Genomic DNA, 16040 nt, shown 5'->3' with positions numbered 1-16040 from the left:
TAGTAAATAAAGTACATCTTTAAGTAACCTAAACATCTTCTCTTCATTTGTGCCAGTGAGTTGACTAAGGCCCACCGTTAACCTAATACTTGGTGTCACTAAGTGATAAACCTAATTTGGTTATCAGTAGCCCTTTAAGAGAGACTAGTCTTTTCTGGCTTAATTCTGGATCAGAAGGCCAGGGGAGCTTCGTATTATTTTTTGTTTCTCTAAAGTCCCGCTTTGGAAACAAAGTGATTGAGAGGCACATTCTAAGAGGAACTCGTCAGGATGAGCTCAGCCTCTCCTGATGATGATTTGGAAGTTGATGTTATTTTTTTGGGTCAGATTAAGATCTGGCATTTTACCGAGCCAAATCCTCTGTTTAATTACAGAGGTGAGATAATTACCAGGGGAGTAGTTCAGTTAATAATTATAGAAATCCCAATTTAGCAAGAAAAACAGGGTAGAATAAAAGCTGATTTCAGCCAAACTGATTGTCAGAAACAGGAGGTTTTGAAAATTACTTATCCATCGGAATCAAATTGAGTTGCATAATGTCAATGGCAGTGCTATTGTGGAAAATCTTCATTTAAGATGGTGATAGTGATGGAATTAGTGACAGTGGATGTTTTCAGCTATTGGCATTAACTATCATTTAGCTGTGGTAGATCATTAATTCTTAAAAAGATGTATGTTTATTTTACATTTTCTGAATGTGGAATAAGCCTGCTATCTAATGATAATTATAAAAATCCATAAAAGATGCTGCATTCTTACAAACAGGTTAAAGAAATGACAAATTCAGCTAGAGGTGTGGTGTCATAAGAAGAATGAATGAAAATTTATACGATTATGTTTGCCTCTTCATTACACAAAAGGCCTTAATGATTCACTGGACAGTTAAGACACTCTAAATTTTTCTCACCACAGAAATAGCCAACAAATCCAAATGGTTTGAAAAAGGACCAGATTTAGAGAGGGGCAAAAACTCATGCTAAAAAAGAGAAATTTTATGTGCACACTTGGTAGATCATCTTAACTGCCACATCAGCTGAACCTTTGATTTTATACACATACTTTTTAGTGGGATGTCTATGGTAGGCAAGGGATTCTTCCTTTCTTTTGTAGGTATGATCCGTGATTGGTGAGTATTAGGGTGAGATCCTCTTTAGCTTTAAAAAGTATTCTCGATTTAAGTCATATGCAAAGGATTTTAAATTAACTTGCTTGGCATTTAGACTTAAAGGTGAAAACATAACATCGATTACAGGTCTGATTTTCCCCACATTCCCTACCTCAGTAAATGGCATTGCTGTCCACCTAGTACCTGAAGCTAAAAATCTACACAATGTTTTGATTCCCCTTGTCTCTCATACCCCAAATCTAATCTGTCAGCAAGTCTTATTCTTTTTTCTTCCTATTAGGAGAGACTGTGTTCCATGGCCCTGAGCATCCTTACATGTTCTTTTTTGTGCCTAGAATGAAAGGCCCTGACTTCTCTTCACTTGGGCAGTTTCTCAGGGTTGTGTTTGCAGGACGTAACCTTGAGGGATGGTGCAATGTCTCCCTTGGAGATAAAGAGCATCCTTACTCACTGCTTGCTGTAAAAATAATAGATTCCCTAAGCTCAGTGTTCCTTGGCTACAACACAATCCACCGTATGTACAGACATCCATAGGATTTTTTATCTGAAGTTTAAATTTAACTGGAAATCCTGTATTTTTTAATTGAAATTTTTATTTAGATAATTGTACATTCACATTTGTAAAAATGATTCCGAGAAATCCCATGTGTACTTTGCACAGTTTCCCCAAAGGTAATGTTTTGCAAAACAGTAGTACAATATCATAACAAGGATATTGACATTGATACAACCCATTAATGTTATTTGAATTTCCTGAGTTTGGTGTGCATTCATTTGTGTAAGTATGTGTATGTGTGCGTGTTTTTAGTCTTATACAGTTTTACCATATGTATATCCATCATCACAATCAAAGTTCTGAACAGTTCCCTCATTAGAAAGATCTCTTGTGTTGCCCTTTAATAACCATCTAATTGCTATTTCTGTTTAATCTTACATCTTTTGCCATTGGTGAACTCAGTTGTTGTTTCTGGGTTGCTTTGTTTTAGTTTTTGGTTTTTTGATTCATTGACATTTTCTGTATAGAATATCATCTACAAATTGTTAGTTTCATTTCTTCCACTTCATTTCATTCCTGATGTTGGTAATGTACGTCTTCTCTCCTTTTATTTTTGTCAGGCTTGCCAGAGATTTTTCAATTTTATTGACTTTTTTTTTTAAAGCTAACCTCATTTTCTGTGTTGTGTTCCATTTAAATTCCCTTTGTTTTTGCTTTAATCTTTATTTACTTCCTTCTGATTGATTCAGGTTTATTTTGCTCTTATTTTTCTGGTTTCTTGATTCTTGGTTTGAGACATTTTTTCTTTCCTAATGTAAGTTTTGAGACTATGCATTTCTTCCTTAGCACTACTTGACCTGGATCCCACATAGTTTGATAAATTGTATTTTTGTTTTCATTCAGTTCAATGTATTTTTTATTTCTTTTGAGACTTGCTTTTTGACAATGAATTATTCAGAATTTAGGAGTGTACTCTTTAGTTTCCAACTGTTTGGAGATTTTCCTGTTATCTCTCTGTTACTGATTTCTAGTTTGATTCCATTGTGGTCAGAAAACACGTTCTCTGATTTTAATCCTTTTAAATTTGTTGATGTTTGTCTTATAACTCAGAAAATTGTAGAACTTAGTGAATGTTCTATCTACACTTGAAAGAAGAATGTGTATACTGTGTATACTATTATTGGGTAATGTGTTTTATATTATCAATTAGATCTTGTTGGTTGATGGCATTGTTTAGATATTCTATATATCTCTGCTTAATTTTTGTCTAGTAGTTCTAACAGTTATCAAGAGGGGTATTGAAGTCTCCAAAATATTTGTAGATTGTGTATTTCTCCTTTGAGCTCTGTTAGTTTTTCCTTCATATACTCAGAGGCTCCTTTTTTTTTTTTCGGTGCAATACATCTAGAATTCTATCTACTGGATTGATCTTTTTTCACAATGTAATGTTCCTCATCTTTTGTAATTTTCATTGTTCTGAAGTCTACTTAATCAAATATTAATATAGTCACTCCTACTTTTTTTGCAAGTATATATTTTTCTATTTTTTCAGTCTATCTGTGGTATTGAATTTGAAGTGAGTTTCTCATAAACAGCGTATAGTTGAGTCATTTTTATCCACTCTGCCCCTGTCTTTATTTTGGGTGATGTATTTAACTATTTATGTTTAAGATAATTACTGATATGATAGCACTTATATCTGTCATGTTATCATTTGTTACTTCTTATTTCCTCTGGTTCTCATTCCTTTTCCTCTTTTCTTGCCTTCTGTGGGTTACTTGACATTTTTTTTAGATTCCATCTTGATTTATATATAGTGTTTTTGAGTGTATCTCTTTGGATAATTTTTATTATGGTGGCTAATATACAGTATATCCTGTATTACATTTTACCACTTTGAGTGAAGTATGGAAAACTAATTTCCATTTAGAATCCTTTACCTTCCCTGCTTTGAAATATCATTGTCTTGAGTGTCATATGGTATAATAATTTGTATTTTAATCATCAAATGTAACTGACAGAACTCATGAAGAAAATGATAGTCTATTTTATGTATCCACATTTATGCTCTTTCTGTTGTTTCTTTTTTCTTTCTTGTTGTTTCTTTTATCATTTCCTTTGTTAAAAGATGTTCTTTAGCCAATCTTAAAGAATATATCTTCCAACAACCCATTCTCTTAGTTTTCTTTTGTCTGAGGATGTCTTTATTTTCCCTTAATTTCTAAAGGTTAGTTTTCTCAGATATAGAATACACTTTTGACAGTTCCTTTTCTTTTAGCACTTGAAAAATATCAATAATATAAAACTTCCTTCTGGCCTCCATAGTTTCAAGTGAGAAGAATGATGTTATTTGATTAGTGTTTCTTATAGATAAATGAACTGTTTCTCTCTTGCTGCTTTCAGTATATTTTCTTGTCTTTAGTTTTCAAAAGTTTAAATATAATGTGTCTTGGTATAGATTTCTTTGGGCTTATCTTGTTTGGAGTTTGATCATCTTCTTGGATCTGTAGTTTGTGCCTTTCATCACATTTAGGAAGTTTTCAGTCATTAATTCTTTGAATACTCTTTTAGTCCCCTCTCTTCTCTTCTTCTGGGATTCTGATGATATGAATGTTGGATCCTTTGTTACTCTCATACAGATTTCTGAGGCTCTGTTTATTTTTTTAGTCTTTTTTTTTTAAGTGTTTAGATTGTTTGATTCTCTTTATCTGTTCTCCAGTTCACCAATCTACCCTCTTTCATTTCCACTCTACTACTGAGTGCATCCAGCAAATGTTTATTTCTGTTACTGTGTACTTTAGTTCTGTAATATCCATTTGGTTCTATTTTTATGACTACTACTTTTTTTAACTGAGGATTTTCTATTTTTTTTCCACTTGTATCAGAATTTGTAATTCATTCTTGAACCATTTCTGGGACAGCTGCTTTAAAATTCTTGTCAAATAATTGAACCATCTGCTCCATCTCAGTGTTGGTGTCAGTTGATTGTCTTTTTTCATGCAAGGTGTGTTTTTCTTGGTTCTTTTGTATAAGAGGTGATTTTCTATTGTACCTTGGACATTTGTTTATTATGTTAGGAAACTCTGAGGTATATTTAAATCTTTTATTTAAGCTGTTTATTTACCTTGTTTAGTTTTAGCAAGCAGGTCCCAGCCTACTTGTATGTGATTCCAATGAGAGTTTAATTTTAGAGAACTTGCATTATTATTTTGGTCTGCTTTGGTGTCACTGCTGGTCCTTATTGTTGCTGCTTGGAGTGATGGAAGTTGTTTTCCCAGGAAGGGCCCACTGGGGATCTCACTGTGGCAGAGGGGACTCCCAGCCCTATAGGGACATGTGGCTTCTTAGGCCACATGCTTGTTGTGGCTGGGTGCCTCTTGATGATTCTGTCTGCCAGCCTCAGTATCTCTTGAAGGGGGTGGTGTACCCCAGGCTCCCATAGTTCATTGTTGGCTGGGCTGCCAAATCATCCCCCTTACCAGTGGTGTCAGAAAGCCTGATGTCAGAGGAATTCCTTTTCTATCTGTAGAACTAAGGTGCTTTCTGTTGTTTGGAATCCAGGAAATACTGGTCTTGGGTTACCTTCTTCTACTGGGTTGGGGGACTTAAGACATTCTACTACTGTGTTGTTGTTCTAATCTTGGGGTCAAAACCAGTTTGGCTTCTGTTTACCACCTTTCATAGTTCTCTTCTTGTTGTCTCTTGCTCTATTTACAGGGTTTATGGTTGTTCTTAGAGTGGAGGAGGAAAGATAAATGGGTCTACACCATCTTGTCTAGACTGGGATTCTTATTCTTATGTTTTTATTTACTAAATATAGCAACCCTAACTAGGCCACAAGTATTCTGGTAGATAAGTAGTCAATTGCAGTGTATGGCTTTCTGTTTTTGGTTTACTTATGCTTCACGATGAAAGCTGATCCAGTGGACTTAAAAACAATCAAAAGTATAGGACAAGGATCCCCAAGCTATACGCCCCTGCTTGAGGGTCACATTTGCCCCATAGCCTGTTTTGGTATGGCCCTCAAGCTAATAATGCTTTACATTTTTTAAGGATTAAAAAAGAAAAAACAAAGAATATGTGACATACTCCGTATGTGGCCAGAAGGACCTAAACCATTTACTCTCAAACCCTATACAGAAAAGGTTTGCTGACCCCATAGTCTAAGGAAATGAAAAAAAATTTTTAAAAAACACTAAACTGGGATTCAGAACAAGAAGATTTGATTCTTATCTTTGACAGATAAGCTTTGTAACATTGGACAAATCACAAAAATTCCCTGTGCTACGTTTTTCTCTTTAGAAAATAAAGCTTTGGATAAAGTAATTCCTGAAATTCCTCCAGTATGAAGTTTTAAATCAACCTGTCATAAAACTGTTACAGTTGGGTAACTTTCTAAGTGAGGCTTATTTTTATCCCCAAGTTTTTATTTTGAAAAAAAATTCAAATCAGTGAAAAAGATGAACAGATAGTACAGTGAATATCCATACACGTTTCACAAATACTCACCAATGGTTAATATTTTGCCACATGTGTTTTTTCTAATAATTTGTGCATGTATGTGTCTATTTATATATAAATTTTATTTTTAATGAAACATTGAAAGTTTACTGCAATCATCATAACACTTTGCTCCTAAGTATTTACTTTAGTATGTATTGCCTAAGAACAACTTGAAAGGAGGAGGCATCTCTTGAAATCTTGGTGGTATGGAAGGAGGAGAAAGCAAGAGTGTAAATTTATGTTTCTATAGAAATGAAGGAGAGTAAAACTGGAATGAATACAGAACAAAATCCAAAGGAAATTGCTAGAACTAACAGTGGAATCTGTATACTGAAAGTGACAAGATATCAGACACAAGGGAAAACTGACATAGAAGCAACATCTCCAAGACATATCCTAGTTGAGCAATTAGACTTTAAAGATTAAGAAGAAAGCCTCAGTACTCTTGGTCAGAAATACTAAGTTCATTACAAAGTAAAGAAAACCCTGTCATTACCAAATTTCTCAATAGCAATATACAGACCAAAACAGTAGTACAGCAACATTTTTTAAAAATCAAGCAATAGAAGTATGAGACAATTTTATATTCAGTCAGGCTACCTATCAGGTATCGAAACGATAAAGAAGAAAACAGTTTTAAATATGCATGGAATTGGAGTTGGTATATTAGTTATTTACTTTTTTATTTTACATTGTTTTTTGGTGGAAGAGGTTTTAAAAGCCTTGGAGAGGAGGGAAAAGACACTAATTATTTTGAGTATTTATTGTAAGGTGGTTGTACATAACTTTGAATTAGGTCTAATTACCTTTATTTTACAATGAAGAAACTGATACTCAAATTGACTACTGTGACTCAGTGAGTATCTATCAAAGCCAGGTTCAAACCCTATTTTCCTTCACTGTAAAACTCTGATCTTTCTTCTATGTCATGCTCACTGTGGATTCTTCATACTTGTTGCTGCTCTATAAATGCAACTATAGTTTTGTTTTGTTGTTGTTGTTTTAATTAAAAGAGAGAAATAATACCCCTCACTACTCTATTTAACACTTTAGCTCGTGAAGCTATTCATTCTCTTGCTCAGCTGACAAGTAGTTTGAGCTCCAAACACTATAAATAACATAGTGATTTAATTAAAGGCTTGAAAACAATCAGTTTGAGAATGTGATGGTTTTACATGCTCAAATTTCCTCCCCCAGAACCAATTACATCTAATAATAAAGACAAGAACTGAAAATCCTAAAATTTAGCTTTTCAAATAGTCACTGAGTCTGTTTTTGAATACATGGAAAATAAGCAACACTTTTGATACAAGTACTATCCCCAAGAGGAAATTAGCAGAGCATATTAGATTACAAATTTTAATAAACTGGTATTAGTATTATCACTTTCAAGCAGAGGAAAAGGAGATCATTTTGTTCTATTTCTGTCTTATCAGCTTCTGTGACAAACCCTTCAAGTATTTACTGCCCATACTAATTAGTTTATAGCCTACCAGCCATGTGTCTACACAGAAGACAACAGAGCCTATTCAAAAATGCTCCCTCCTTCTCATAAAAGGCAAAAAAAACAAAAAACAAAAAAAACCCACCCAATTCTTATTCAACGTAGATGCTAATGCAGAGAAACTGCTAGTATCTGGCTTCTAGAAGATGAGAAAAATATATTACCGAATTAAATCCCACACATTGTTCGAAAGTCGGTATAAGATTTGTATATAACTTCAGAGTTTCTAAAACACAGCCTTACCTTACTAATCAAATAAGTGGGGGATAAAATCTCTAAGAGAATTAGAAGGCTTCAAAATGTCCCAGTCAGCTGCAGCCTTTGTACCAGTGATACCATAGCAGGACCTAGCCTGGTCAATATATATTTTTAGCTGAACTGCCATTTCCATTACTGGAACGATTTTTTTTAGCAGTTTATAACTAGGACATTTTCATTCTCACCATCCTGAAACTTGATAGACATTGTCAGACCAAATGTACTTTGAAGAATACAACAGATCTACTTTGGCTCTTAGGCAGTTTTAAAATATAACAGTTGCTAGGTCATTTACCAGACCTCCTAAAACAAAGGACACATTTTAAGATGATTTGGGTAATTCTTCTTCTCTTTTAATATTAATTATACTATGTATTACATCACTTTCTCCTTGGATTTTGGCAAAACATCAAACTCACCTTATAAGGATGAGAGAATTTGTTAGGAGTTTGCGATGCCAGCTTCATAGGTTTGTTGTAAGACTGTCAGGAGATGACATAGGTCAGGTGCCCAGAACAGGGTCCGGCAGATTGCAGCCACTCCATTCATATGAGTTTATCTTTGCCTCTGAAAAATGGAATGCCATTGCTTTGGGTTATTAAAACAAAGTAAAAGGCAATACAGCAAACCAGTATTTCAAAGGAATTCACACTTAATGTGAAGGATAGTGCTTGGTAAAGTTACTCTCACATTTTACTTAAACTAGATAAAATATAGGAGCAATCTGAGGAGGAGAAGCAAATGCTAATGGACCGGACACTAACTTTTAGCCATTCCTTTAGTAAAATTACTAATTTTTTTATTAATAAGTAATAAAATTACTAAAGTTACTCAGTATGGTTTGCTTCCTGTGAAATAACTGTCGAAAGTTAGTGAATAGCTAACTAAAGCAATCACGTGGAAAACAATGTGCAATAAAAAGGAACCAGAATCTCCTAAAATGTAAATTTCTGGACTGCTTTGGGAAATTTGGATTAACTCTTTCCCCACAGTATGATATAGCTCTACTTGATACAGTATCAAAGTAATAGATAGCGTTCTGCCCAATCATGGTGTATGCAGCTTTGTAGAGGTGCCAGTCTAGAAGCAATAAATAGCACAGGCTCAGGTGGAACCTCGTCCAGTGTTCTTAGACTAATTCACAGGATAATTGAGACCAGTTTTAATTTTTTTTTACTAGACATAGAAAGGATATTACATGATTTTTCTGGGGTCTCTGACCATGATGAAAAGTAAAGACAATATGACCTTTTTAGAATTGATTGCTACTGCTTAAATTCTGTCTTATGACGGCAAAAGGCAAATTTATTGATTTTTTTCCTTTAGTGGAAAATCAGGAAATTTAATAATCTGCAATGAATTACCCCATTACTAATGTAGAATTAACCAGAGTTGATTCTATCCTTGGATACCAAAGAGGACCCAGCATGAGCTCATTTGCTATGACGGTGCCTGTCATTTCACAAATTAAAGTGGAAAATTGAGGCAACAAGTCTTGTAATATAAACTGATGGATACCTGTTCTTACCTCAGTTTATTTGGCTATTTTAAAGCAAAAGATTAAACTCTAAACATGTTATGGTTGTTAGTGATTCTTTCCTTCTAATTAGAATTTTGTAGTGGGCAAGGGGATAAATGAGACTGTAACGTGAGCTGTCATAATTCTCTGTAAATAAGAAGATATTAAGATAATCTCCTAAAGTAAGAGTAAATAGATCAATGAATTCAGTGTTTTTCCTATATACTACCAAGCAGGTGATAATGATTGATGGCTGAACCGAAAGTCAAGTAGTAATGTTGGTAGCCTGTAGCCATAGCCATAGATGAATGGTATAAATTCTGTCGAGATCAGAAGACTGAACTGGAAAACCTTTGAAGGATCAGATCATTTCTACCCCAACCATGGAAGGATCAGCTAATGGTGAGAATATACCAAAATTAAGTAGATAATGGTTGAGTGAGGAAACAGAAAAAGGAGTCTCATAAATATACTTAATTCTAAAAATGCATAAATATCCTCTTAAAACCACTGTTATGTCTTTGTATTTTTAAAAACATAGTAGACTATTGGGCTTCCCTGGTGGCACAGTGGTTGAGAGTCGGCCTGCCGATGCAGGGGACACGGGTTCGTGCCCCGGTCCGGGAAGATCCCACATGCCGCGGAGCGGCTGGGCCTGTGAGCCATGGCCGCTGAGCCTGCGCATCCGGAGCCTGTGCTCTGCAATGGGAGAGGCCACAGCAGTGAGAGGCCCACGTACCGCAAAAAAACAAAACAAAACAAAAACCATAGTAGGTCTTTCTGTAAAGATTACTTCTATGCAGCGTCATGAAAATTTTTTTTAAGTTTCATATTTAAATAAAACCTACAAATTCAGTTCATGAATTTATAGTGATGGCCAAATTTTCTCAGTTCCTCTTCAGAAATTTAGATCAGCCCTAAGAAGTTCTTAAAAGAGCATTGAAGAGACATTTAGACATCAGATAACTCATTTGGAATCTGGTATCCTTTTTAACACACAGACCAACTCTGGCAGTTGAGAATGTGATTTTTTAAAAATTTTCCTGGCCTCCTGTTTGTTTATTTTCCTTTGTTGGGTCTGTGAATATTTTAGTGAGGATTCACTTTAAAAGTAATCTCGGTCCTTGTTGTTGCTTTGCAATGTTTGAGAAAATGACTAGAGGAGCTTTAATGCTGTCTTGTTCATCATTGTGAATCAGATAAAAGATTAAAAACAATACCTAGAGCGCAGCTCTCAACTTGGGCTTCTGTCTGTTGAATTTTAATTCCATGGTAAGATTCTTGTTCAGACAGAAGGTAAATAAATAAGTCCATAAATTCCACTGATTTCAGCAGACTCTGTCACGGGGGATGCATTATTTTTAAGCCAAAGTATCATCAGTGTTTTACATGATTCCATCAGAGAGATTCCTTTCCAAGGCTAGTACCACCTGCTTACCATACAAAGGCTTTGAACATTAATGGGGGAAGGAAACAGAAGTTGGTGAGCAGGCTTCACAGACCACTGGTTGGTAAGGATATGACACATGACAAAGCACAATTTATCTTCTTGGGCCTTTCAGACATTTTAGCAGGTACCACTGGTCTCCACTTGCCCCTCTTCTATTTTGTCTTCTACTTTGGGAGACAAAATAGTGGTTGTTAGGATTGAAATGCAGGCCATGGAATGTGGAAACTTAGGCAGGCTTTTGTCTGCAAGTGCCAGTAGTTTTGCCTCTAGAAGTGTGTCAGAATTCCTGAAGTGACTGTATTTACGCTTCACCTGGCTGGGGAGGAAGGGAGTGTGGCACTAACACCTGTCAAGGAAATTACAGGTGCAAGCAATTATTGGGCTTGGCGGTATTAAGGAGAAACAATTATACACATTTTCAGTCTAATTTGATGAGAGCCTCAGGTTCCTGGAGCCTTGCCCGGCCAATTGCCTAAGTTGTAAAAACTGAGTCACCTGGCTTTTCAGAGTTAAGACACTCTGGTTTTAAGCCTGTTGATTGGCTCACTGCAAAAGGAATGCAAAGAATGTGGCCTTTTTAGAAGTATGTTTCATAGAATTTGCTACAAAAACTTAAATTTAAAATAGTACTGTAGCAGGTTTATAGCCTTTATTCTGGTTTGCACTCTCAAAATTTGTTTATGTATTCAAGATTTATGTATTTGAACAGCCTACAAATATTTGCCGAGTATGTCCTCTCAGATGTCACAGACACAACTACGAGTAAAAGAAACATGACCCCTTTTCTCTTAGACCTTACAGTCTAGAAAGGACCACATGTGTATACCAATGATATGTGTGATAAAAGTCATGAAGGATGTCGTGGAATTATGCCACTGGGGATACAGTTTGATTTTGGGGAGTAGTATCAGAGAAATTTTCTCTGAAGTAGTGACTTTTAAGGTGAAGATTAAGAAATGAGTTGGCCAGATGAAGAGTGATAAAGAGTATTTCATGCATAAGCAAGACCATGTACAAAGGCCCCTAGATAAGGAGTGAGTTGCGGAGCAAATCAAAATGAAAGAGGGGCTCAACAAGAAGCTCGAGATGAGAGCAGAGGCCAGCTTGCCTAGGACTTTGTAGGCCAGAATAAGGAGCTGGGCTTGAGTCTAAGGTAATGAGTAACTGCTGGGAGATTTGAGCATGGCCCTTTTAAGAGCTGGTTGATGCATTAACAGAGCATCTGACCACCCATTGGATACCAGTCATTATGCTGGTAATTGGGGTAAGGTGAATGTGAGATGGTCCCTGTCTTCAAGGAACTCACCACTTTAAATGGGAAACAGATCAGAAAATCTCTCATTACAATGAGAGGATTTAGGTTTGCATAAAGGCATGAACCAAGTGCTATGGGAGATCAGAGAAGAATCTCAGAAAAGAGTCTTTAACTCAGCCTTTGAGTGGGTATCAGAATGTGCCCAAGGGAGATGGTATTTGATTCTGGGACAACTTGTAGAAGTTAGTTACATGGACCAAGGGTAAGAAGGGCCTTCCAGACAAAGAGAAAAGCATGCCCAGTGACCTGTTTGGCACACTTGGAGAATTGCCTGTAGATTAGAATAGCTGGAGAAAGGGTATGAGTAGGAGTGAGGCAGGAAGTGTGGCTGGAGAAGTTTATGTAACATACCTTTGCCCTGTTAAGGAAAGAGAGAGATTAAGGGATTTGTGTGTTGTATCACCTTTCAATTTTAGAAAATTTCAAATTTCTCCTCTGCAGAGAAAAAGAGCCATTAAGTAGGCCAGCTTTCAGTAACAGAAGTTACTGTCTAAGACCATTTCTGTCACTTTTCAGAAGTCTACAGAAATTTATACCTATTCAACAAAATGTTCATTTATGCTTCAGAAAAGAGAACAGTGGAATATACTGATACATCTTAAGGTGATCTCTTTTTCATTGTGGATCTGAGTTCTGCATCAACCTGAAAAATGGAATAAATTTTCAAAAGGACATCAAATACTCAATACAGAGGAAGAAGAAGATCCCTATTTATCATGTTCCTGCAATCACCACTGAGTGATGTATTGTGATTACACCTTTTTTTTTAATTGGCAGGCTTCTGGGATGCTATAGGAATTGGTGACAAGATGATGGATCAGCTTCTCCATATTGGCTGGTTGATCCAGCAAACCTAAAGCATATATTGACATTTGTCATTCAACATTGGAGTCCTACAGACTTCTCTGCTGATTAGTCAAATACTTCACCTCCCTTTGATTAATGTTTTAAGAGCAGAGCCTCACAGAGATGCTCAAGGGAGCAAAGTTTTACAATATAATGGAAAAGAAAGGTTACCTAGTACCAGTTGAATGAGAAGAAGTAAGCATGGGGGGAAAGGAAGAAATCAATGACAATGTTTGAACAGCTTAACCCTGTTGGCCCTTGCATGTTAATAGATTATTTATGCATCAGTTTGCCAGTGAGAAGAAATTAGTATGATTAGCATTTTCTGTTTATTGACTGCGCATCACAAATTGGGAAAATGTTTACATGTATTTTTGTTTATTACCTTGAAAAATCATTGACAAGAAAGGTCAGGAGAAGAACTCATCCTCTCATATAAACTCAAAGAATTTTATCCTAAAGAAAAAAAAAAAGGGCAAATGAACAGAAATATATTTCGCATTGTGCTGTGAAAAAAAAGGAAACTATTTTATTTCCAGAGAAAGGCCTTTTGAAATAGGTGGTTAAAGAAGGAGCTTTGAAATTTGACATGAGTCTAATCTCATTCTTTAGTTAATAGTCAAGGATTTTCAAAGAGTCTTTATGATGTTTGCGGAAAATTTTCACCTCTTCTGTGGCTCCCCCAACCCTGATCATTTCGAAGTTTCTTTTACCATACAACTTCAATCATGCCCTGTTTTGGAAGAGAGCTGCAAGCTAATCCCATAATAAAGACAGTGAAACAGAGAAGAATCCAGAAAGGGTTTAGATTTCTACCTTAAAAATTCACAGATATTAGGTTAGGTATTATTTAGGGAAAATGAATGTTGGTGTCTAAGTCTTATGAATAACAAATCCACAAAGAAATCTGCTGTATTTAGCAACCATAGGAGCAGGGACCAAATGTAGGATCCCAGACCTGGGATAGATTTCCAGTTGTCCTGTCTTGGTTTTTGGCAAACTAAAAATGTAGACTCTGGAGAAAGACAGATTTGGATTTGAATCTCAAGTACCTTAATTTCCTGTAAGTAACCTTGGGCAAGACATATAGTCTCTAGGATGCTTTGATTTTCTAAGTTTTAAAAAATCTCTCTCTCTCTCTCTCTCTCTCTCACTCTTCTCCTTCCTTCCTCCTCCTCCCTCCATCTACCTACTTATCTACCTATCTATCTAAACACACATTAATTGTCCTTCTCTTCACCTTTACATCAACCTGGCCCGCCTATTGATTGTTTTAATGAGACTGGTAGAGAAAAGAAGGATCATAATACTTCCTGTTGTTGCTAATTAAGCCTCCAACTTGCAAGGAATATGGTGATATTCTTTACTCTTACTGAAACAATCAGTGAATTCAGGACAGGATTATGCATTTGGAAGTCACATTGTTGAACAATCAATGTTTATTATTCACGTGATTGAATAAAGACAGTTTTACCTTCTAGGAAAATATTTAGGGAGAGTTTCTTGTGATATAAAATCACATTTTCTTCTTAGGAAGGAATCAAAGAACGATCTCCTCTATTTTTAGGATATGCTCTTCTGAAATCTAGTTCTGATCATCAGATTGAATGCAAATGTTTGAAATCTAGTTCTCTGAAGTTAAAGAAGATACTGCCAAAACAAAAATTATGCTGAAAGACCAAAGAAAAATCAATATGAAAAAGGTTTATACATAGATTTCATTCTTGCAAACATCCTGGAAAAAGCCCTAAAATCAGTTGTATCTAGTTATATTTAAATGTAATTTTCATGTTATCAAAGAAATATATAATACACATATAAAAATTCAAGTAATAGTACAAATCTTATAAAAATCATGACAAATCCCATTTTCAAGAAAGTTTCCTTTCAATTTTTTAATTTCTCCCTCCCTGTTATTTATACTCATATTACTAAATAATATCATAGCAAAAAATTTCTTGGTTTTTAATTTTAGCCATTATTTTTTGGTTTTCTATTATAAAGATTAGCATTTAGATCTTTTATTGTGCCAGTTCACATTTAAACACTTCCCCTTGTCCTAGCCTATCAAAACCATCTTTGGCTAAATCAATATTCAGTGTTTATCTTATTTTAACTAAGAAAATCTTCTACATAGAGGAGCTACATGGTATCTTATGATTATATATTTTAAACATTTTGTTTTTCCCTGACGTTAACTATCTCACACACACACACACACACACACACACACACACACGCACACTCTTAGTTTTCTATTTACTGGCTGCTGATTCTGGCAACTCTGCCTCTTACCTGTCTTTCAAGACCCATATTAAATAGGTTAGATAGCTCTTCACCGGTACAAGACTTTGCAGATGCAAGTTAAAAGAACGAAGAAAGCTAGCTTAAAGACTATCTGGAAATATATTCTTATATTTAATCTCATATTTCACAGTGGTGGCATCAAATGCAATCTTGAGATAAGGCGAGAGCTTTTCCTGATCCTGACCAATTCCCTCCTTGTTCTTTAATATGGAAAATCAGTTTTTCTTTGTTTTTCCAATATTAATGTAGATGGAAATTAATCTTCAACACTGTCCTCCAGTGATCCACCTCCTCAAACCGGATGACTACTCTATAGAAATTCTAGAACTCTTAGTGATACTTTAGAGTTTAAATGTAGCCTATTTCCTTTTGTGATTCATTTTGCAGTTTAGACTTGAGAATGAGACAATAATTTTCTGTAACAATTTAAAGACAGTCATAAATGGAGAGGGATTCAGGATGTGACTTAGTGGGAGCCCAGGACCTCAGCAGCAGTTGATGCAGAAGGGGTCGAAGGTCATTTATTATGCAAAAATCTGAATCTTTTATCTGTATCCTCACTATTTACATGCAACCCATCAGCTAGAAGAATCTGCTGCTAGGTAACCCAGACATACTGGGTCAGACCTACTGAAGTTTGAGAAGCATGGTCTGGGTCAGTAACTGATGTTGAACTTAGTAGAGAGCTAAAGCTATTCAAGTATTTCTCTTTATGC

This window comes from Pseudorca crassidens, chromosome 7 (genome assembly GCF_039906515.1).
Source record: "Pseudorca crassidens isolate mPseCra1 chromosome 7, mPseCra1.hap1, whole genome shotgun sequence".
NCBI lineage: Eukaryota > Metazoa > Chordata > Mammalia > Artiodactyla > Delphinidae > Pseudorca > Pseudorca crassidens.
Note: the sequence above shows the minus strand (reverse complement) of the source record.